Consider the following 24,176-nt stretch of genomic DNA (forward strand, 5'->3'; position numbering starts at 1 on the left):
CTCCCTCCCCCCCCCCCACCCACAGACTTCAAGGTATCAGTTGCTTTTTCAGTCCCTCAGGGAATAGTCCTAAGCTTTAGGTATGCAATTGAATAAGCAGGTACAAAAGCAGGAACAAAATCTTAGTCACTGTTGTGTCCAACAGCTACCACTACCTTTCCTCAGTCTGTGACACAACAGGTGGCCCCTAGAGCCAGTCTCATGCCCTAGGCAACCTGTTCCTCCTTGATGTAAGGGTTCAGATGCAGGGCCCACAGCTTTGTTTTTTCTTTTATTCTTCTAATGTATTTGGAACACCTGTTACATGCTTGGCCCTGTCCCAGTGCTAGGGACAGAGATGTGACCAAATAGGACCTATCCACATAGAGATTTTGCTAGTAATAGTCCTTTAAGTAACTGTGAAAAATACACAAGATAATAAATATATGAAGAAGAAAATTTTGTGTTGTCTACCCGATACAGCAGTTTCAGTTCATGGTCAATTGGCTCTGTTCCTTTGGACCTCTCAGCAGAGTACATCATGGTGGAAGCTAGTGACCGGGGACTGTGACTGGGGATTGACTGGTGACTGTGGAATAGTGTATGGGAAACAAAGAGAGAGGCAGGTAGTTTCCAGGGTCCCAGTCTGCCCTTCGAGTGCATGTTACTGTTGACCTGACCTCTGTTCATAAGGCCCCACCTCCTGAGGTTTCCCCAGCCCCGTGTAGCACCATATGGAAAGCCTTCACCATGTGAGCCTTTAGGAGATATTCAAGGTCTAGAAAGTAGCAGATCTCACTTCCTTGTTAAGAGTGGGAGTTGGAAGATGGGCAGTGACAAAGTGCTTAACAAGATAAACCAGGAAAGCGTGCAGTAAACCAGATGGCAGTAAGTGCCCTGGAGAGAAATGAAGCTGAAGGAAGGGATGAGTAGGAGGGTCGTCAGTTTTGGGCAGGAATAGGCTCTCCTATGTATCCTGGCTAGCCTGGCACTCAATATGTGCTGTGGGTGGCCTCCAACTTGCAGTAATCTTCCTGCCTCAGCACTGAGAATGCTGGTTTTGTGGCTGTACACCCCTAAGCCAGGCCTGGGTTCCCTAGAGTAGTTCTCTTCAGCTCCTGTCACCCAGAGAACACAAGAATGCCTGAGCAAGCCCTAACTCAGGCAGGAATGAATAAATCAGAAAAATTCCCTTCCGAACAGATATAGAGGGCAATTTAAACATGGCGGTTGGAGATAATTACGATGTGCTCCCACTCGGGTGTGGAGTCTGAAAATGCTCTTATAGAAGATGAGTACAAAGACAAACGTCAGTTTTGAGTTTTGGAGGCTGGAGGGATGGCTCAGTGGTTAAGAGCATGCAATGATCTTGCAGAGGACCTGGGTTTAATTCCTAGCATCCATATCAGGTGGCTCACACCAGCTCCAGGGGCATCTGACACCTCTGGCCTCTGTGGGCACCTGCACTCTTATGCACATAGCCACACACAAATACGCATAACCAAAAACAATAAAAGTTAAGTTTTTAAACCGTTTGTGAGTTTTCTTTAGGGCGGTCATGTCTAGCAACAAATGATAATCTCCACAGCCATCAGAAAAGGCTGTCCCACTATTCAGCCCAGTTTCACCCCTCTCTCCCCCGCCCTCTGTGTGTGTGTGTGTGTGTGTGTGTGTGTGTGTGTGTGTGTGTGTGTGTGTGTGAAGGAAAGGGCTTCCTATCTGTACTGAGACCTAAGTGAAAGAGAGGCACGCCACTTTGCTGAGAGAGTAAGGGCATGGCAGAATGGCAGACTGAGGTCTGGGAGCTCAGAAACAGGCTGAGTGAGTGGGTGTGACGATCTGCACTGAGCCCAGAGGCAAGAGCTGAGGTCCAGGTGAGTAAGCAGAACTAGGTGTGTAGGAGATAAGACACCAGCGCACTCCTGGAAAACTGGGTGAGGCAGAGAAAAAGGGACTGGCGTCCTGCAAACAGAAGCAAAAATTATTATTATTTTCCTCGTTTTAAGATAGGGTCTAATTCTGTAGCCCAAGCTCGTCTGAAATTTGCTGCGTAATACAGCCTCAGCCTCAAGTGTTAGTGTTACAGGTATGAACCACCAATTCCAGTTAAAATAAAATCATTTATTTCTGATTTTTTTCCTGACAGGGTTTCTCTGTGTAACAGCCCTTGTCCTGGAACTCACTCTGTAAACCAGGTTAGCCTCGAACTCACAGAGATCCTCCTGGCTCTGCTTCCTGGGTACTGGGACTAAAGGCATATACTACCACCACCAGGCTGAAATTTTATTTTTCAATATTACATTATTATTGTTAGTATTACTTTTTATTTTGTTTTATTTTTTGAGACAGGGTCTCATTATGTAGCTCTGTTTATCTGGAACTCATTTTGTAGACCAGGCTTGAACTCACAGAGATCCACCTGCCTCTACCTCCCAAGTGCTGGGATTAAAGATGTGTGCCACTACACTTGGCTGTTTTATTATTTTTTAATTATGTGGTTATGGGGTGGGGGTGGCATGTGCACTTATGTGCCAGTGCCCTCAGAGGTCACAGGCAAAGTGAGTAGCCAATACAAAGGTCCTGAGGAAGGATGTGTCTGGAGCAGGAGCGTGAAGAAGGAACAGAGGTGAAGAGGGGGTCAGATCATGTTAAACATGTGTCTTACTCTCAATGACACAGAACAGTCAGGTTTTTTATTGAGGGGTAACTTAGCATAATAATTGCCCATTATAAGCATAGAATTCAGATCTTGAAACACATCTGAGGATACTTCCGTCCCTCACAGGAAGTCCTCCCTTTCCATTTTACAATGACTCTCTCTTCCTTTCTTACTTTTCTCTTTCCTCTTTACCTCTCCCTTGTATTTACTTCTCTATTGATTGTTTTTTGTTGTTTTTGTTTTTGTTTTTGAAACAGGATCTCACTCAGTATCCCTGGCTTCCCTAGAACTCAGAAACTCATTCTGTAGCCCAGGCTGGCCACCAGCTCACGGAGATCGTCCTGCATCAATTTTGTTAGTGCCAAGATTACAAATGTAAGTTACCATGCCAACCAACCTCTGTCATAATCACTTTCCATTTCACCTGCAGCCTCAGACAGTCACCAAGGTGCTACCTGCCTCTGTTTGACCTTTCATAATCAATTCTTTAAATTTCTGAGAGACTGAAAGATCTGTATCTTGCCCAGTATGTTTCTTTTGTGACTGCCCCGTGATGAATGGCAGAGGTAAACAAAGTTATAATTTGTCAAGGCAATGGTGTCTTACAAGTCTGGTTTATAAACTGAGGCATGGAGGTGGGGATGAATCATTGCAGCCATAAAATTAGTCAGTCCCTTAAGGAAAGGGTAACGTAAGACATGATGCTGTGGCTTCAAACCCTTGCTCTGTGTCACCATTCACTGTTTAGACTCCCCCCCCCAAGCCCCACCCGCCCCCAATCAGAGTTCTCCCCAATGGAAACAGCCCAGAGAAGGAAACCCCTGTGTGTATGTGTAAATTCACTTTGGAAAAGAAAGCTTTGTATGTTTGTGTTTGATAACATTGTTATAGTTACCAAAACATCAGCTCATGGTTCTGGAATTCTATGGAATTCCAATGTGGAGTCACAGCCTGCTCTCTCTGACTTCTCTTCCGGTCATATTGCTCTTGGATAGCAGAAGTCAGCCAGTGCCCTCCCTCCAACTCCAGGCTAGTTTACACAGAACTACAGCATCAGTAGATATGGAAGAGTAACATGGAGCTGCATTTTTTTTTTCCTGTAAGCCATTTTCCCAAAGTCCACATAGACATCCAAGGGGGCGATCCAGAGAGACCAAAAACTAGGAAAGAGTTGAAACTAGTCACCTCAGAAAAATTGTCTGACTAAGATCTAAAGTCTGGATTTTGTGTCGTCTGTCAACCTGTGTGTCAACTCTGATAGACTGTCATCCCCAAGGCGGTAGGCTCTTCCGTGTCTGGGGTAGATGACCTGTGAAAGGAGTGAGGCTTATTGCTAGTTATGAGTATCGTAAATTTGAATAGAAAGCAAGGAAGAAATAGAGCATGAATCTCAATGATGTATTTTTATATTTACATTAATCCATTCTGTGTGTGTGTGGATGTACACACACACCACAGCTGTGTTTGGAGATCACATAACAACCCACAGAAATTGGTTCTCCTACCTTTGGGCCCAAGAATGGAACTCAGGTTGACCATCAGACTGACCAGCAGGCATTACGGCAAGGCCCTCCATCCACTCATCTCCTCGCTGGCCCTCAGTGCTTTATTTAGGTAATTGATTTACTAATTTTCACTCTCCTGTTTCTGTTTCTTGGATAATTTGATAGTTTTAAAAGGTAGCAGAAGGCATTTTTAAATCTTGATGTCGTGAGATCTATTTTCAAGCAGTTCACAGAATAGCCAAACTATGTTAATCTCGTAGCCAGAGGACACCATAATTATTAAATTTTCTCATCCAAACAGAAGATCCAAATCCCTCCCCACTTTTTGAGACAGGGTCTCACTTTGTAATGCTGATTGGCCTAGACCTTGCTATGTACTAGTTGGCCTCAAACTCTCTGAGTCTGACTGTTGCTGCCTTCCAAGTCCTGAGATTAAAGGTAAGCATAGAAATTCAGGGCTTGTAACACATTTGCGCACAGCTGTACAGCACACTCACCCTGCTTTCAACAAAACTGAAAAAAAAGGGGCGGGTGGTGGTAGTAGCACATTCCTTTATTCTCAGCACTCAGGAGTCAGGCAGGCAGATCTCTGTGAGTTTGAGATCAGCCTGGTCTACAGAGGAAACTCCAGGATAGCCAGGACTACACAGAGAAACCCTGTCTTGAAAAGCAAAATAAAACATTAGGTGTTATGCTGGTCATTCTTGGTTGTCAATATGAGTACATCTGGAATTAACTAAAACCCAAAATGCTGAGTATACCTATGAAAGGATTTTGGCTTTTTTTTTTTAATTAAATCATTTGAAATGGGAAGATCCACTTCTAGTCTGGATCTTGGAGGTGGGAAGATAAATCTTTAATCCAGATCTTTTGAAGTGGGAAGATCCACCTCTAATCTGGACTGAGCCTTCTGCTGAGCCTTAAAGAACACGGAAGGAGGAAGCTCGCTCTCTTCGCCTGCTTGTTCTCACGCTCACTAAGAAGTCCATTCCTTCCCAGGCATTAGAGCCCACTTCTTTGGGATTCCCATGTGTACTGAAGACCAGCCTTGTAGACTGAATAACTACTGGGTTCTCGAAACTTCTATTAGTAGATAGCCATTGGACTAGCCAGGCCACATCCCACAAGCCATTTTAATAAATGGCATATATATATATATATTCCTGTATATATTCTGTCATATAATATGTTACATATTTTATATATTGATATGTATAATATACCATATTAACAAATCATATATATTTCAGATCTTCCCACCTCAAAGATTCAGAATAGAAGTAGGCCTTCCCATTTTAAATGATTTAATTAAGAAAAAATTCCCTCACAGGTATACCCAGTACTTGGTTTTTAGTTAATTCCAGATATACACAAAATGTACAAATACATATATATATATGATATATAGATATAGCTATAGATATACATAAATTCTCTAAGTCCTGTTCTTCCAGAGAACCCTGACTAATATAGTTACAAAGTGTTAAAACATCTGAGTCTATGAAGAATATTCTTATTCAAATTACCATGCCGGCTATATATCAAGTTCAAAACCAGCCTGGGATAGATGACAGGCACCTTGTCTCAAAAAAGAAAAAAAAGGAAGAACAAAAGAAAGAAAATAGAAAAATCATACCAAAAATTAATCCATTTAACTAAGATTTTTTTTCCCACCTGAGAGACAATGGGAATACTCGACAAGTCATCAAAATGTACACATATTTTTTAAAGGTTATAGTGATTTTGGTTTATGTGTATGTGTGTGAGAGTTTACTACTTGTGTGGAGGTTGCCAGAAGAGCGCATCCGATGCACTGAAGCTCGTTACAGGTGGTTTTGAACTGCCTGTGTGGGTATTAGGAACCAAATTCAGGTCCCTTGGGAGAATGGCAAGCTCTCATCACCAGGCCATCTCTGCAGCCTCTGTCACGTAGTTTATGGACCTAGAAGGTAAACACAACTGTTTACAGGAAGGTGCTGTGGTCTGTTATCTTAAAGCTCCCCTTTCTAATGGCAGTGTCTATGTACCGTAAGAGACAGAGAGTGAGTGGGAGACCATGGGATGTGGCCTCAGACAAACCTTCACTAATCTGTCTACCCCTTGCCAGCTACATCTGCAGTGACCTAGTGTGCTGGTCACTTCATCAATGGGACCCTGCCTCTTTACTGGTGAAAACACAAAAGCGGAGAGCTATGTAAAAGTCTTAACTTGTTCAAAAACACAGAATAGTGTCACTTCTCCGCCTTTTGGCTAAGATCACGTGTCAAGACGCTTATGGCGAGAATGATAAGGGCTCATCTTAAATTACTGGCGATTTGAGGTTGCCCCCTCTGTGGATTTTCTAACTTCAGTGAAGTCAAAGTAGAGCTTTACCAAGAAGATATGGATGCAGTATGGATCACACTGTGACCTCAATTACATTGTGTAAATCCTCTCATTTGATGATTGCTTTAGAAAGCAGATTACAGGGCTGGGGCTGTCGCTCAGTTACTACAGAGCTTGCCTACTATCCAAGCTCTGAGTTCATTCCTCAGCACTAGACAAACTAAGCAAAGTGGTGGCACATGCCTGTGATCCCAGCACTATGGAGGTGGGGGCAAGAGGATCAGAAGTTCAAGGTCATCCTGGGGCCACGTGGCAAGTAAGAGGTCAGCATGAGGCTACCTGAGAACCTGTACCTCTTTCCCCGACCCCTGCAAAGGGTGGATTAAAAATATGTGTTTTTATATACTAAAAAAAGGAGTGGGGGGCAATTTCCAGTCACAAAGAAGAATATATTTCTATACTAAAACAAGAAGTAATTCTGTGTACTTTACTAGAGCCCAGCATGAGAAGAGCAAGAGTAGACTACAGAGAACTCTGAAGGGTAATATCCGTTCATAAGGAAAATGAATGGACCAATAAGTGGATCCTTTTTCTGCAAATACACGTAGCCATGCTATTCCATTTCTAGTGGCTGAAGCTTTCCATGTAATTCTCCCACCATCCAATGGAAAGCTGCCCAAGAGGATCTTAGATGCCAGCCACTGAACAAAGCCGAAAATAAAGACCTGTGACCAGAGGAATTGGGTGAAGTAGAATTCCCACTCCGGTCACACATTAGCCTCTATGTGAGAGGAGAGAACAGTCTGTATTAAGCTTATGGTGTCATTTATAGCTTCTGGCATCTTTTACTTATATAGAAATCATATTCCGTATAATGTGTCACTCTAGGAAAGCCCCCACAGTGGTGACATAGGTTAGAGGTTAAGCCACTGAAAATGGCAATGGTGATAAAGCCTAAACTAGCCTTGTAAGTGTACTGGTGGTTGGACAGTAAAGTACACCCTGCTTAGCATGGTCATCAACGGGCATATGGCACATGTTATTAAGACGAATAAATGAAGACAGATGTGAGGAGGAGTAAGTACTGTTACACGGGATCTGGACATATTGTGCAACTGAGTTGTTTGCCAAACTTCTAAGCACTGGAAATTGAGTTAGAAAAGTTCTGGCTTTTCGGAAGATAAAGTCAAAACCAGCCCTACTTTAAAACTGAGCAACAAACATCAACAACAAAACCTCTGAACTAAAAGGTTGCTTCACCAAGTTGTTTGCTGTGGCCGAGAGAAGGTCTACATCCACAGCGCCCCCCTGGAAGTAAGGGGAGAAGGTGAGCAACACTGGAATGTTTCATCATGCTATTGAGTGAGCAAATCAATTAGGCCTGTCTTCTGAAAGGACTTACAAGAGTATGACCTAGTGGGTCAATACCTCTAGTTGTTCAACACCTACAGGAGTCTTGAAATATTTAGTTATACCACATGAAAGCTGTGGAAAGGGCAGAATGCCTACAGGGGCTAAGTGAAAGTGGGAATGAACAGATGGCAGACTTAAATAAGAGAAGGTACACACAGTGGCCAAGGCACACCAAAGCAATCCACTAGCCCAGCACAACAGAGAGGAAGCTAGAGTTTTTGCTGTCGAAGAGGAACACAGAAGATTGATCTTACTTTGTTGAGGCAAAGGGGGTGCAATCAATTCCAGTGTCCTGTTGCTTGTCCACAGTCTGGGCTGGGTCCTGGTGGTAGGTGTTGCAGCGTTGCCATAATCCAGGCAGAGACACTGTGGTGCCCTGAACGTAATCTTCTTTGGAGACCTTGGGTCATTGCTAGGATCTGGAAGTCTGTCTGATATAATAAGCTTATAGATCAACATTTTAAATGCCATATTCTGTAGATTTCTGAAGTATGAGGGCTGTCCAGGTATATCTGAACAGACGAACTTTGTTTCTAGTTACTTGTTTTAAGCTCAACCCTGAAAACATGTGCAAGGGACTGAGTAAAGCTTATTCCTGTAATTAATTACATTAGTACTTAGTCTGACTACAATTAAAAAACTTGATTATTTATAACTAACTGTTTACTTATGTTCTCTAACCGTCTACAATAAGTAGCCTTACAAACAATGATTTTAAATGGAAGCTCTTCTAACATCAAATATGGGTTCAGTAAAGAAACCAAAATGAACTGGGTGGTGGTGGCTCATGCCTTTAATCCCAGCACTCGGGAGGCAGAAGCAGGCGGATCTTTGTGAGTTCGAGGCCAGCCTGGTCTACAGAGCGAGATCCAGGAAAGGCACAAAGCTACACAGAGAAACCCTGTCTCAAAAAACCAAAAAAAAAAAAAGAAAAGAAAAGAAACCAAAATGAAATATCAATATAAAACATATATATGATTCAGTTTATCCAAATAGCTTAAGCTTAACAAATTTAGCAAAGATAAGGAGGCTAGACAACATTCTTAAGCCTCATTGTTTCTCAACTTTCTCAATGCTATTTCTTAACTGCAGTTTTGCCATTGTTATGAATCTTAATACAAACATTGAATATACAGTTGGTCCTAGGCTACTCCTGCAAAAAGATTTTTTAAATCCCAAAGGGTCGAGACTCATGGAGTCAGAAGCTGTTCCAAGCTCTTTGCCTAGGTCATTATCTTGCTGCATTGCAAGAAATGAACATCCCAGTTTCTGGTTAGTATTTGCTTATGTCTGTGGCATTTTTAGCCTTTTATTTTAAATGCAAATATTAACAATATAGAGCATTTTATAAACTGAAAATTCCCATAGCCTTATAAATTTAAGTATTTTAAAAACTATTCTTAAAAAGGTTAAGATCTCCCCGTCTTTCTGTAGTATCAACAATAAAGTACCTTCTTTTACTTTAAGAGTGAGAAAACATGGCATCACCACAATATGTATAAAGTAAAACCAAGCACCAGAGTGCAAACAATCCCAAAGTTCAATATCTGGGATTCAATCACAATCCTTTTGGTTCTTTCACTTGGAAGCTTGGATCATTTTTTTTTTTTTTGGCCCTACTCTTGGCAGCTTATACATAGCCTACCTTCTAGATCTCAGCCTGCTCCATTTCACAGTGGCTGGTGCTTCTGGTGATCATCACCTGGCACTGGCATTTCCAAAACTGCTAAGGTCCACCATTACAGCTGGACTCTCTTTGGAACTCTAGCCCTGCCATACATTTACAAACCTCAGCTGTTCCCTATGATCCCTTCATGTCTTTAAAACCATTATCATTATTACATAGGTAACTCTTAAATTACAAAGTTTAGCTGCCAGAGCAAGGTATATTCTTATGTATAAAAGCATTGTGGTGCAGCTTCAATATTTATCAAATACCTTATTTATTAAACATATGTAGCCATTTATTTAAATTCTCTAGAAGCTTGCTGTTGAACACTTGGTAAAGACATAAGTACTTAGGTGTAAAACTCTAAGTTAGCTTTTGTTAACCTGAATGGATCTTTATAACCTTCATAAAAGATGGCTGCCAGCCACATGGCTGCCCATGAGGTCACCAGCCAAGATGGAGGAAAGCCACATGGTTGTTGTTTAAAACATGTTTTTCTAAACAATAATTACTTGCACACATACACACAGTTGAATCCAAGTTACATACACATACATACAGTTAAAGCTTGCTTACATTTGCATATATAGTTAAATCCAAGTCACATACATGTCCACCTACACACACACATATATCTCCATTTTAACATAAACAGTTTGCAGTGAAGAATCATCAGCTAATTTTAAAATGAAAGCCAACCAGAATTAGCTTTTAAATTTGCAGGAATAAGAAACCACAACAAACATAGTTCACATCACACCCCCTCTGACTTTCTACAACCTTCCATGTACCCTCAGTCCGTTCCTTTGATTCCTCAGACATCTACTTCAAATTCCACTTTTTTTCTTTTTTTCTTTTAAGCACAGAAACTCTTGCCAAAGTCTTTCTTGTGATTCCCCTCAGTAGTCTAGAATATACTGTAAAGCTACAATATTTTAAACAAGAACAGAAACACTCGCATATACCAAAACAAGAATAACTAAATTTGCATCAGCACACATCAGTACCACCATTAGAAACCATTAGTTACCCTTATAACATAGCCGAGGTAGCTTAGCAACCATAAGCAGTGACATTCCATTCTTCTCTTGGAGCTAAATCTCCTTCAGGTTTAGTCCCAGGGCAGGTCTTGGGAGCCCCAACCATCAGCATGGGAGACAGAAAAGGACCAGGAAGGCCATAGGGATAGAAGATCGCTGTTAATCTCAGATTTTCAAGTGCATGAGAGTGGCAGCCTGGAAGGGACTCCCTGTCCCCGGCCAGGCTCCACCAGAGGCACAGTGTCAGGCATGCACCAAGTTACTGGAAGTCCTGCCTATTATGGTCTGCTCCACCTCGAGGCTCCCTTCGTTCCACCCACCCTAACGCCCGGCCACAACTAGAGACCCCACAGCAGCCTCTAGGCCGATCTGGCCGCCACCTGCGCCATGCTGCTAAGCCTCCACCCCACAGCTCCCCGTGGCTGGTCTGGAAGTGGCTATGTAGACCAGACTGACTTCAAATTTCCAACAATCCTCCTGTCTCCATCCCCAGAGCGTTGGGATTACAGGAGTGCACTACCATGCGTGGCTTCAATTTTATTTTGGAGATGATTTTGCTGTGTGGCCCAGGCTGGCCTCAAACCTAATCATCTTCCCACCTCAGCCTCCCCAGTTCTGACATTACTTAGGATTTTCAGCACGTTTCCAAAACAAGTTATACAAATGTTTTTAGATTATAGATGAGACTATGACAGAATTGTTATCATCCCAGTGACACACTTGTAAATGAGACTTTATCTCTCCTTGGGTCAAGGATGCAAAATTTTCCTTGACTGAGACAAAAGAGGTTGGAAAGTGCACTCCAGATACAATGCATTTCCTATTCCTGCCTGAAGACCTGGATGGATTCAGCCCACAGGAGGCAGGGGCGGACGAGCTACAGAAAGCACAGGAACAGTTTACTCTCAGATGTCTTCCTGCCAAACTGTCCCAAGCTGACTGCATTCCTTCAATAAAAGTCACAGTCATTTTGAGCAGCCTTCTGTACATAGACCCTTTCTCTGGGTACCAATAATGCCATCTGTCTTTCACTACTTCATTCAAGCCTGCAGCTGGCAAAGTCTTACCACAACACTATGCTCTCCTTTTTAGCTTTTCAGACACATTGCTCACAGGTTTGGAAATAATCCTGTTCTTTCCTGAAAGCAATTTGTTTTACTAGAACCCCACTGACATGAGGGTATGTCCTTATATGTCTCTAGCAACAACTCCTGCACAAAGTTAGCTTTCAGATGTCAGGGTGTGTGTTTTGGAGTGTATGGTGTGTTGGGGAAGTAGAGGAGCCCTTCTCCATATGACTGATTCTACAGTTGATATTCAGCTATTCACTTCCCGGATGGGTTGGAAATTCTGAGCCAAAGAGACAAGATCTGACAGACAAATTGATCGGATGCTTAGATTCTGCCTCTTCAAAAGCAATTTTGAGACTACTGCCCATTGCTTCTGCTACTTGCCAGAAGTTTCCAACAGAGTACAGCTTAATAGCCAAAACTGTCTATAGACCCAGAATTCAGTGTTGGTTGACCAGTAAGCATTGCCATTTGTAAATAATAACAATAATAATAATTATTATAATCCATTTCTATTAAGAAGAAGAAAAGAAGAAGAAGAAGAAGAAGAAGAAGAAGAAGAAGAAGAAGAAGAAGAAGAAGAAGAAGAAGAATCCTTAAGTTTTATCCACTAGTGGTAGCACACACTTTTAATCCCAGCATTCAGGAGGTTGAGGCAGGAGGATCACTACAAGTTTGAGGTCAGCCTGGGCTTATGAGGAATTCCATGCCAACTAAGACTAATGGTAAGATCTATTTAAACAAACAAGAAATCAACAGTAAATAGTTTTCTAATACATGAGTTAATATAATAAAATCATATAATTAACCTGGGGTGGCGAAAACAGGGCTAAGAGTTGAAGTTTGATTATTTATTTGACATTTAACAAGGCTGGAGCGGAAAAGTTCCGGAAGCAGATAAAGCAGTTTAGACTGGTCAGTGACTGTCTTGGTAGCTGCATCTGGAAATAAGTACAGCTACAATCTTTGAGTAGTTTATTACATATCAGCCATTAGGTTCTTTAGTGACATTCACTCATTTAATTTTCACAAAACGGTGGGCACTGTCTCCCTCAACTCCAGCTCCACTCTGCAATCAACTGAAATACACATGTAAGCAATTTAATAAAAATGAAGCATCAGATCTGAGCCTGTGCTCTTAACTGCATTGGGCAACCTTCGTCACTGGAGCAAAACCTCACAGTGGGCATGCCATCTCATCTCCATGGTCTGCTGGCTCTGAGTCTCTGTGTTCGGGGCTCCCCTCCTGACTTCCGTGTCCTGACTTCTCAGGTCACCAGTATACAATACTGTGCCCATGAACGCGGTGGACCCTTACCTGTCTCCTGCCTCTGTTGGAATCATGTCATTATAATGCATAACCATTGACATAATACAGGACCACTGGCACCTATGGTTACTTTTAAACTGGCAACATCAGTTGCCTTTATATACCATTTAGACACCGTTCCAACTCTAAATACCTCATCACTTACAGAGCTGAGCCTGGAGAAGTTACAAATTATTGCTGAAGCCTCAAGGTTTAAAGTTCCGTGGTGACACAATGGCTGTCATGCCAGCCCCAAATATATTGCCTTAGGGGATTCAGGAGGGCTTGGAACAGGGTCTCATTCTGTAGCCCAGCCTTGAACTCTCAAACCACCTGCCTTCACCTGTGGAGTACATGTGCTACAAGGGTACACCAATGCCATACCCTGCAGTTTATTTCCTTTGGAGCTTTCAAAGCTTTTCCGTTTTCCTAATCTCTTCCTCCTACGATGCCTTCCTTCTACTATTTGATCCGGTTGATTCTTTCATTATTTCCTCCTTTCTATGGCAACCCATGAAAGTCTTGGCTCAGTGAAGGAAGTCTGCTGTCTTCTCAATTTTAGTTTGTAGTCTTTGAGGTCATCTTGGACCCAAAGCTATACAGACACTATAGAAAGTGCTAGCATTATGTCTAGAGAGCAGAAGCTGGCCTTACTGACAGTGAGATTCAAGTGTACTATATAAAAGAAAATAAGATTGTGGTAGGCAATTTTTTCAACCAATTTAATTACCCTTTAGGGACTAAATTAAAAATAGCCCCTAGATTAAAAATAACTGCATCCTCGTCTTTTAATTGAACCAGCATTTGCACAAATGTCGCAGCTGGAAAGCACTCTGAACCTCAGTGCTTCATGGAAAACACAAGTCAGTAGCCAGGCCCTCTGTCTGATCATTCTGGAGATACCGTGGGTTTAAATGTGAGCAGATGGCTCCACGGAACACATTTGTGAACAAAGGTTCTCATTGATTTCAGAACAATTGGTTGACACGGAAATTTCTTTAGATGTGGGGCCAAGGCTGCGCCATCGGGGAAGCCAAGGCAACACATGCTACCGCAAACCTCTAAAATAGAAGTGTGCATGGTAACGACTCCTTGTGGGGGCCTCAGGGAGAAACATCCCTCCATTGTAACCACGAAAGGAAAAGAGTTCTTTGAGGACCACCAGGAGCTCTAAGGGGGAGTGTAACACCCTTCCTCTTTGTGTCTTAGTTTTACTTGAAGTGTGAATTGTTTGAGAGGTGAATTAACTTTGTTTTAAAAACCATTTTGTTATCCAGAAATTTTTATTAATTCACGGGGCTTTTTGCCCCAAGGTATAGTTCACGTTTGTAAGTCACTGTATGTAATAGAACTTTGATTAATGGATAGATATTTTGAGGTGCTGACTTTGTGTTAGGAACACATGACAGTGCCTAAGTACAAAGGAATGACTAACTCAGTTGATGGGTGGTCACGTGGGAAGTGATTGGCCCACACTGAATTAGCTGTAACATATTGTGAGGGTTCAGGAACAATGGATAAAGAGAATAGTATGAACTATTTGCTAACGATACACAAAATATTACCGTCTACCTAAACATCAGTTGATTTTCTATCTCATTTTTTTAAAGGACATTAAGCAGGATACAGTGTCACACATCTCTAATCCTAGCACTTTGGGAGACTGAAGCAGGAGGATTACAAATTGGAAAATAACCTGAGATACGTAGGGAAACCCAATCACAAAATAAATAAGTAAACTAATGAATAAATACACAAAATCATTAAAACATTTTATTGGGTTCCTAAGCACACTGGCTGCAAAGCCTAGTGAATAAATCACTCCAGGAAACCCATAATCCTGTCTTCATTTTGTTGGCAGGGAATATTTCTAAAAATTCTTCTTTTATTGGACCACAGAGAACCTTCAAGAAGAGTCATTTCATGTAAACTTTCCAAGATCCTCTACTTGGGATTAACAAGATGATTTCTAATCCTTATTCCAAATATATGAATCTCTGGGTATAAGAGCCAAGCATCAGTACATCAATTCCTCTCTCTCTCTCTCTCTCTCTCTCTCTCTCTCTCTCTCTCTCTCTCTCTCTCTCTCTCTCTCTCTGTCTCTCTCTCTTTCTGTCTCTCTCTCTGTCTCTCTGTCTCTGTCTCTATCTATGTGTCTCTCTCTCCCTGTTCTTTCTCTCCTTCCTTCCTTCCTCCCTTTTCCTCCTCTTCTCTTCTTGTCTCTTCTCTTCTTGTCTCATCTCTTCTCGTCTCTTCTCTTCTCTTCTCAACTCTTCTGCCCCGCTGCTATCTTCTTTCTTCGTTTTGAAATGGAATATCTCTCTGTGTACCCTAAGCTGACATCAACCATGGTAATTATAACCTCAAACCACTCCCCCATTTTATCAAGACTTTTTTCTATTGTTTATTGATTGTTTGTTCGTTTAGGTTTTTCCAGACAGGTTTTTTCTGTGTAGCCCTGGCTGTCCTGGAACTTGTCCATAGACCAAGCTGGCCTTGAACTCATAGGGATCCACCTGCCTCTGTCTCTCAAGTGCTGGGATTAAAGGTATGTGCCACCACTACCAGGATATTATCAAGACCTTTTAAAGCTCTTCAGGTAATTTCAATTTACAGGCAAGTTTTCAAACCAATGTTAGAAATGAGTGAGGGTGAGGGAGGAAGGGAGGAAAGAAAGAAAGCCAGGAAGGAGGGAGGGGAGGTCATTCTCTTGAGGTGTTGTGAAACTCAGGTCACTTGTGTGTGCACATATGTGCCCATACCACCATGCATCATAGTAACTGGTTTATGGGTCTTTACTTGATGGAAAACTTCAAATATCACTTTCCAGTCATTTTTCCATGACCAACCAACTAGTTCAATGACTAACATCACATAGACAATAAAAGCATTTCACTGAGTAAATCAATGGAATGGATTGCCACAGTTACTTACTATTGTTGTTTGTTGGGCTTTTTTTTCCCAACAAGGTCTTATTATGTAGCCCTGGTACATATGTACATATGTACAAGGGAAAGTATTGGAAACCAGCTTGGGATACGCAGGGAAACCCTATCTCAAGATAAAAAAAATGAATAAATAATAAATGACATTCCAAGTAGCTAGCCTGGAACTCACTATGTAGGCCAGGCTAGTCTTGATCTTTCAGAAATGCACCCCCCCACACACACACCTCTCCCTCCTGAGAGCTGGGATTTAAAGGTACCATCACACTCGGATTGCCACAAATTCTTAAACTTCTTTCCCTTTCTTCTGCATTGTCCTACTCTACCAATTTTATCTCTGCCTATAGGATAAACCACCTGCAGTTCTTGTCACATGTACCTGCAGCTCATGGAGGCCAGCAGAGGGCATCTGAAGCACTAACCTAATTAATATTTATTAATAAATATTTGGAATCAAATATTGGAGTAAGAACCTGAAAGATCAGAGAACAGGGAGCAGTCACCAGTTGCTTCCTGCCTCTTCCATTCCTCCATCCAAGATCTTCTCTCTGCCCCACCTTACTACTTTCTGTCTATCTCTATAGTCCTTCAAACTTCTATGGTTAGCTAGTGGTTACTTTCTTTTCTGTCCTGCTTGTCCAATTTAGACAGCATACTGTCAGCAGTCAAAGCAAGGGGAGTTTCTTGCCCAGTGGCTAACTTTTGCCACAAAGAAAATAAATTCCATATGGAGTTTCTTCAATGCCCATCATCTTCTCTGAAATAGATTGGTGCTGCCAGGAACAGACATGTCTCATTGTCATAAAAAAAAAAAAACATATTCTGTAGATTTCTGAAGTGTTTGAAGACTACCTGTCTATCTAAAAATATATGTTTGACCTTGAAACCATACCTAACATGACTACAAGTTTGATTGTAATAGGTGACTAACTTTATTATCCTAAATAGTTTGTATGTGCTTCTTTATTATCTTAAATAACTTATAGTAATAACTTTCAAGAACTAGAAATTTACATTACATTGTTGATGAGATGTATAGGTACAATACCTTAAACAAGAGTAGAAATATATGTACAGTATGTTCTAACAAAAATAACCTTAAATTTGTATCAATATACAAAAATATATTAAACAAGAGTAGAAACATATATACAGTGTAACAAAAATAAGCTCAAATTTGTATCAATATACAAAAAAACATAACAAGGTAAAATATTTAAGACTAGTTGTTGCTGTGGAATGTTCTGTATGGCAAATGTGTTGCTAATTAGTTAATAAATAAAACACTGATTGGCCATTGGCTAGGCAGGAAGTGTAGGCAGGACAAGGAGGAGAATAAAGCTGGGAAGTGGAAGGCTGAGTCAGAGAGACGCTGCCAGCCGCCACGATGAGAAACAGAATGTGAAGATACCGGTAAGCCACAAGCCATGTGGCAAGGTATAGATTAATGGAAATGGATTAATTTAAGCTGTAAGAACAGTTAGCAAGAAGCCTGCCACGGCCATACAGTTTGTAACCAGTATAAGTCTCTGTGTTTACTTGGTCGGGTCTGAGTGGCTGTGGGACTGGCGGGTGACAGAGATTTGTCCTGACTGTGGGCCAGGCAGGAAAACTCCAACTACAAATGGCGTCCAACGTGGGGCAAGAGTTTCCACCTAAAAACTGAGAAAAAAAGATTCTAAAATTGAGCTAAAAACAGTTCCTAATTGTCTCTCTCAAATGAGCAGCAGCTGCTGGTTTGAGCTACTGGTGGGTTCCTAGCGTGCGTGCTCAACCTGCCTATGGCGGGAATGAGGCCTTTGCAAGTGGCACTTTGAGCTGCATGGTGGATTTAGCCTTTGCTGGTGCAGAGCAAAAGGGGAGGTTTCTGGGCTACACGCTGCTTGGCTAAAAGCATAGACCCCTGATAGCTCCCAGAGCTGGCAGTAAACCATGGCCATGTTGGGAAGCTGAGGTGGGTGGATCCAGCAGCCACAGCTGCTGCAGTTTAAGGCAATAGATTCACAATAAGACAGATTCAGATGTAATAGTTTACAATGTGTGTAAAAGATACGTAGGCTTGAAAGAGACAAAAAAGATGATATATAGAGTTATAGAAACAAATACATAGTTTTAAAAAATAAAGTCTTTAAAGAGACAGTAAAGGTAGTATAAAAAATAAGCCACATAAAAATGGATATTACACAGAGAATCTGCATTGTGTTGTCTTTGGGACTTTTAACTGCAGAAAAACATTTGATTGTAAAAGCTGTTGAGTTATGCCAAAATGTATATTTTAAAGGTACCTTGACTTCAAAATTTGGATATAAGGATATGTTACTTTGGAAAGGAGACTCTGCTTTTGTTTCCACAGAAAGCCAGAGGCTATGGATTTGTTCCAGATTAAGACACATCAGGTTTGACCAGCCAAGACCCCCTGAAAGGTCTCCGATGACACCATGGCCCAGATGATCCAACATCCAGAATGGTTTGAAGGCAACTGGCTCAGACGATACACCCTCATGGACTATTCCATAATCCTAAAATTTTCTTTGTTTCCCCATAAGATACAGCGCCCCCCCTCCAGCAGGAAGTAGTAAGAGAAGCTACGCCCAAATTCCCAAATTGTATGTAATTTTACTTTGTTAAGGTTAAAACCTTCCTTTTGAAAAAAAAAGGGGGAAGTGCTGTGGAATGTTCTGTATGGCAAATGTGTTGCTAATTAGTTAATAAATAAAACACTGATTGGCCATTGGCTAGGCAGGAAGTGTAGGCGGGACAAGGAGGAGAATAAAGCTGGGAAGTGGAAGGCTGAGTCAGAGAGACGCTGCCAGCCGCCACGATGAGAAACAGAATGTGAAGATACCGGTAAGCCACAAGCCATGTGGCAAGGTATAGATTAATGGAAATGGATTAATTTAAGCTGTAAGAACAGTTAGCAAGAAGCCTGCCACGGCCATACAGTTTGTAACCAGTATAAGTCTCTGTGTTTACTTGGTCGGGTCTGAGTGGCTGTGGGACTGGCGGGTGACAGAGATTTGTCCTGACTGTGGGCCAGGCAGGAAAACTCCAACTACAAATTGTTTTGATTTTTTGTTTGTTTGTTTGTTTGTTTGTTGGTTTAAAAGTAGATTCAATAATTTACCTTTTTAGCCTATCATTTCTATATCCCCCCTTTTTCTTTTCAAAACAAGATGCCTGAATCTACTCTCCTTTTTCAGTTTTTTTTCCTAACCATTACTAATAACAACTTGTAAACAACCCCCCTAAACAATGTCAAATATCCATAACCCATAGAACAACCAAAAACTGTCACCTCTTGGGAATGTGGGCATCATGTTCTTAAAATTACTTCCTGCTGTCTGGGGGCAGCAACATCTTTAGGGGACCCTGAAAAAAATTGGGATGATTGTGAAGTCTTGGGAGAGGTAACTGTATCATTTGTTGTCCAGTCTCTGTGTAATGGGAAAGTGCAGGGCTTGTCTCAAGTCCTAACTAGTATAGTCTGTGAAGCTGGACTATCTCAGCTGGCCACCTTGAAATTGTCCTGAGCAGTTTGTAGTCCAAAGCTGATCTTTGGATGGCATGTGTCAGCTTAGTGACATTATCATGGTCCAGGTGGAATTGTCATTGTGGGGCTCCATCCTCCTTTTGGAGACTTCAAAGGTCGCTGTTAGGCATGGTCATAGTTCACTGCAGAAAACTTAAACATTTTAAGTGTCATATGCAGCAGATCTCAAAGAGGTTACTTTGAAGTCATATGAAGAAGACCATAACTTGTTATGTACATCTAGAGTGCAAAAACTTAATTCCTAGTTACCTGATAGAGATTCAAACCCAAAATCATGTACAGAAAGCTAGATGAAGCCTTTTTTCTAGAATTAGTTAGTACCCTATATAACCATTAATATCATGACAAAAAGTTTAAAATGAATATATATATTACTTTTATAAATTTTGACATATATTTATACCTTAAGAAAAGTTTTAAAAAGTCAAAATAAAACCAAAAATTATGAGATTTGTGGCAATAGAATAGACCCTTAATTTTGGTTTTTCTTCCATTCCATATCAAGTGGTTCTTCTGACATGAGACAGAGATTTTTCACTTTCCTTTAACAAGAATGCTTAGGTTTAGAGAAGGAGAGAGCCATGCTTCAACTCCAAGGCCAGCTGGGGTCGAACTAGGATTATAAAAGACCGTTTGCATTATGTGTCTGTAGAGAACAGCAGAAACATACATTTGGAAAGATTTATGAAATTTTATCCTGTTGGAAATGTGACATACCAATAGATCAATATACTCTTTTTCTTGGGACATTTTCTCTGGATAATTCATCCTTTTTCTTCAGATGTCTCTTTTGTCCAGTGGTCTTCTGATTCCTTAGCTGGATGCCTTTATTCTCCTGAAAGACAAAACAAAACCCTGCCCCAATCCTGACTTTGGGGAGTTTCCCTTTTGGTAAGTTACATCAAATCAAATGAAAAGCATTTGTTAGTCTTATAAGTTAGTTATAATATATAATGTAAGATTGAATGATCACACTGTTAGATGAACTATTACCTTTTCTAATCAAGACGTCTCTCTTGTTCAAATCTAATCTGTATCAATTGTGATGGTATCCATAGCTTATCTTCTCCTGTGGAAAAAGGAAAACCTCTTCCCCAGGTAAAACATTCTGGTTTCCATTCTGAAGTCAACACATCTTTAAAGTATACAGGCTGATTTAATTCACTAGTTTTTTTTTTCTATTTATCCAATGTCTCTCCACAGCTATCATTCCTTTCTCATTAGCATTTAGAAAATTTGAAGTTCAGCACTTGGGAGGCAGAGCCAGGCAGATCTTGGTGAGTTCAAGGCCAGCCTGGTCTCCAAAGTGAGTTCCAGGAAAGGTGCAAAGCTACACAGAGAAACCCTGTCTCAAAAAGCCAAAAAAAAAAAAAAAAAAAAAACCCTTAAAGTTAATAAAGCATTGTGCAATCTATCTCTGGGGGGTCTTTATTACCCCTTTTTATTCATTAAGCATATCTTTTAGAGTTTGATTAGATCTTTCTATAACTGCTTGCCCTGTAGGAGTATGTGGTATACTGTAGTATGCTTTATGTTGTACTTTGCAAAAAAAAAAAAAAAAAAAAAAAAAAATGCTGCATTTTTCTAGGGACATATGCTGGAGCATTGTCAGTTTTAATTTGTACAGGTATCCCCATGATGGCCATAATTTCTAACAAATGTGTTATTACAAAATTAGCCTTTTCAGAACTCAAAGCAGTTGCCCATTGAAATTCTGAATATATGTCTATGGTATGGTATACCAAACTGCAAAATGAGACACATTTATTTGCCAAATTTCATTTCTTTAAGTACCCTTGGGTTACTTTCTGCAGGTAGTGAAGTTTGGTTAACAAAAAACAAGTAAGGCATATCTTTATAATTTCCTTGGCTAAATGTTGGAAAAACCTTTTTTTCCATCCACCCTTGCTATTGACATGGTGTTTCTTATGAAAATCTGAGGTTTCTAGCACATTTCCTACCAATATTTGATCAATTTCATCATTATCTTGTGCTAGAGGGTCTGTTAGACACGTATAGGATCTGATATGTGTTATATATAAGGGATGATTTCTATTTCTGATTATTTCTTATAACTGAGTTAATAACAGAGTCATTTCTGAATCATCTGAAATAAATTCAGCAGTTTCAATATGTAAAACAATTCTTTCTGCATATTGAGAGTCAATAACTATATTAAGAGGTTCTGGAAAATCTAATAATAGCATAAGAATATAACTCTGACTTTTGAACAGAATCATAAGGTCTTTGAGCCACTTTACCTAAATTTCCTGATTTATAACCTGCCTTTCCTGATTTGTTTGCATCAGTGTAGAATGTAGGGGCTCCAGAAATTGGTGTTCCCCATATAATATGAGGAAGGATACAAGTTAGTGCTTTAGTTCAGTTGCTAGAACATGAGACTCTTAATCTCAGGGTCATGGGTTCAAGCCCCATGTTGGGTGCCAGATGAAGCATTAAACTAATTAATCTTTATCAATAAAAAATCAAGAGTCAAATATTGGAGTAAGAACTTGAAAGATCAAAGAACAGCCACCCATTGCTTCCTACCTCTTCCATTCCTCTGTCCAAAAAGGCCAAAATCCTCTCTCTGCCTCTTACTTCTTCCTGTCTCCTCTCTCTGCAGTCCTCCAAACCTCTATGGTTAGCTAGTGGCTAATTCTGCCCTCTGACTCAAAGCACGCTTTAGTTGTCAGAACACAATCAAAATATCACACCACAGGCACATGAACAGATCCCCTAGAATTGGAGTTACAGATGATTGTAAGCGACTATGTGGGTGCTAGGATTGAAACCCAGGTCCTCTGTAAGAGCAACAAGTGCTTTTAACCACAGAGCCATCTTTCTAGCCCTTGATTTTTGCTTATTTTTTAAAACCATCTTTGAGTTCCTATGATTTTTATAAATCTTCTAATACTTTCCTTTATATACCTTTCAAGTAAACAGAGAATTTGGTTGTTCTTAGCAGAGAAAATGTAGTTTCATTGTTAAGTACTTTTTTGTTACAACTATGTGTGTGGGCCTAAATTACAATGATTAGAAACTAAAGGAAGATACATGGCTTTATGTTAACATAATGTGTATTCATAGCCAGACTCCACAGGTACAACTTAGATCCTGAGGCACCAATAACTTACTTAATGTGTTCAGAGCAGAGCAACTCATGCTCAAATCCCCTCTCTGCTGCAGGAAGCTAGTTCTTTCCTTCTCGATGAACTTTGCTTGCTGATGCAGGAAAAGAGCAACAACACAACCCCAACAAACAGCAACACCCAGTATCTGGATTTCCCACATGAAGGATACAGATACCCTAAAGGATGGGATGCCAGAGTTTTGTCCTGCCATTTGTCCACAGGATGAGTACAGCTGTCTTACAAAACCAGATACGGTCCTTGATATATTGACAGCAACACTGGGGGAAGGTGTGGCATTATTAAAAATCCCATTGGAAAATGATCCTCTGATTCTCCAGCTCTGTGGACCTCCCTTGTCTCCCATAGACCAGACAGGCAGAAACTTTCGATCCCTGAAGGGGCAATGCCTGTGCCCTTGTTTAGCTATGAAAAAGTTATGGAAATTTTTCAACCTTCTACAATCCTTATGATTAAGGGATCAAAGGCTCCAAGGGATAAACTGAGGCAGGATAGAAAGACAGGGAATTACGGTATCATAGGGATAAAAGGCTGGGAGAGGGAGGAGGCTCTGCTCCAGAGATCTGATCTATCTTTTCAACTTAAAATAGATTTTTTTCATACAATATATTCTGATCACAGTTTCCCCTTCTTATCTCTTTCCAGCTCCTCCCCATTTCCCTACCCATTCAACTCCATACCTCCTTTCTCTCTTTAGAAAATAAACAGGAAATTAAAAATCAAACCAGAATTGAATAAAAAAATTAAAAAGAAAAAAACACATGCACACACACCCAGAAAACTCATATAATTCCAAAACAAAATTGGAAACCATAATATACAAGCAAAAGATCAATAAAGTAAAAAAAAAATACCCCAGACAAAGCATAATGGTACCAAAAAAAATTCAAAATACCACTGAGTTTGTTTTGGGTTGGTCATCTATGTCTGGGCATGGGGGTCTGGCCTTGAGTGTGGTTTTGGTACCCAGTGACACTCTGTTGAAGAAAGCTAATTTTTCCTCTGTGAATCATTATCAATAGAAATAACTTCTTAGTTAGGGATTGGGGGCATCATACCACCTCCCTCTTGGTGTCATCCATCTTCACTGGCTCTTAAAAATCTTTTCACATCCTCTTCTGCAGAGTTCACTAAGCCTACGGGGAGAAGTTTGATGGAGACCTCCCATTTAGGACTAGGTGTTCCAAGGTCTCTCACTTTCTGCATGTTGTCCAGTTGTGAGTCTGTATTTGTTCCTATCTAATGCAGGTGGAAACTTCTCTGATCATTGCTGAACAAGACACTGATGTGTAGCTATAATCGAATGGCATTAGGAATCATTACATTGCTATATTTCTTTAGCAGAACCATAGTTTTTGGTTTTCCCCTAGATCTATATCCTATCTACCCCTAGGTTCTTGGCCACCTGAGCAGTAGCAGGCAATGATTGCATCTCATAGAGTGCGCCTTAAGTCTAATCAGGTTGTGGTTTGTTACTCCCACAATTTTTGTGTCACTCTGTACCATTGTATCATGTAGGCAGGTCACCATTGTAGATTGAGGGTTTGTAGCTGGGTTGGT

At 40.7% G+C, this 24,176-nt stretch overlaps 1 protein-coding gene across 1 annotated transcript in view; it reads right to left on the bottom strand.

Annotated features, from left to right (window-relative positions):
* Nucleotides 1-24,176, bottom strand: part of Pla2g4a (phospholipase A2 group IVA) — a 272,464-nt gene that overhangs the window by 198,366 nt on the left and 49,922 nt on the right. Inside the window, exon 2 of the mRNA XM_052737131.1 lies at nucleotides 20,182-20,299. The gene's annotated coding sequence lies outside the window, so the exon portion shown is untranslated. The remainder of the gene's footprint in view (nucleotides 1-20,181; nucleotides 20,300-24,176) is intronic.

The sequence above is a fragment of the Peromyscus californicus genome, unplaced genomic scaffold (assembly GCF_007827085.1).
Source record: "Peromyscus californicus insignis strain IS unplaced genomic scaffold, ASM782708v3 Scaffold_14__1_contigs__length_90479793_seg_2, whole genome shotgun sequence".
Taxonomy (NCBI): Eukaryota; Metazoa; Chordata; class Mammalia; order Rodentia; family Cricetidae; genus Peromyscus; species Peromyscus californicus.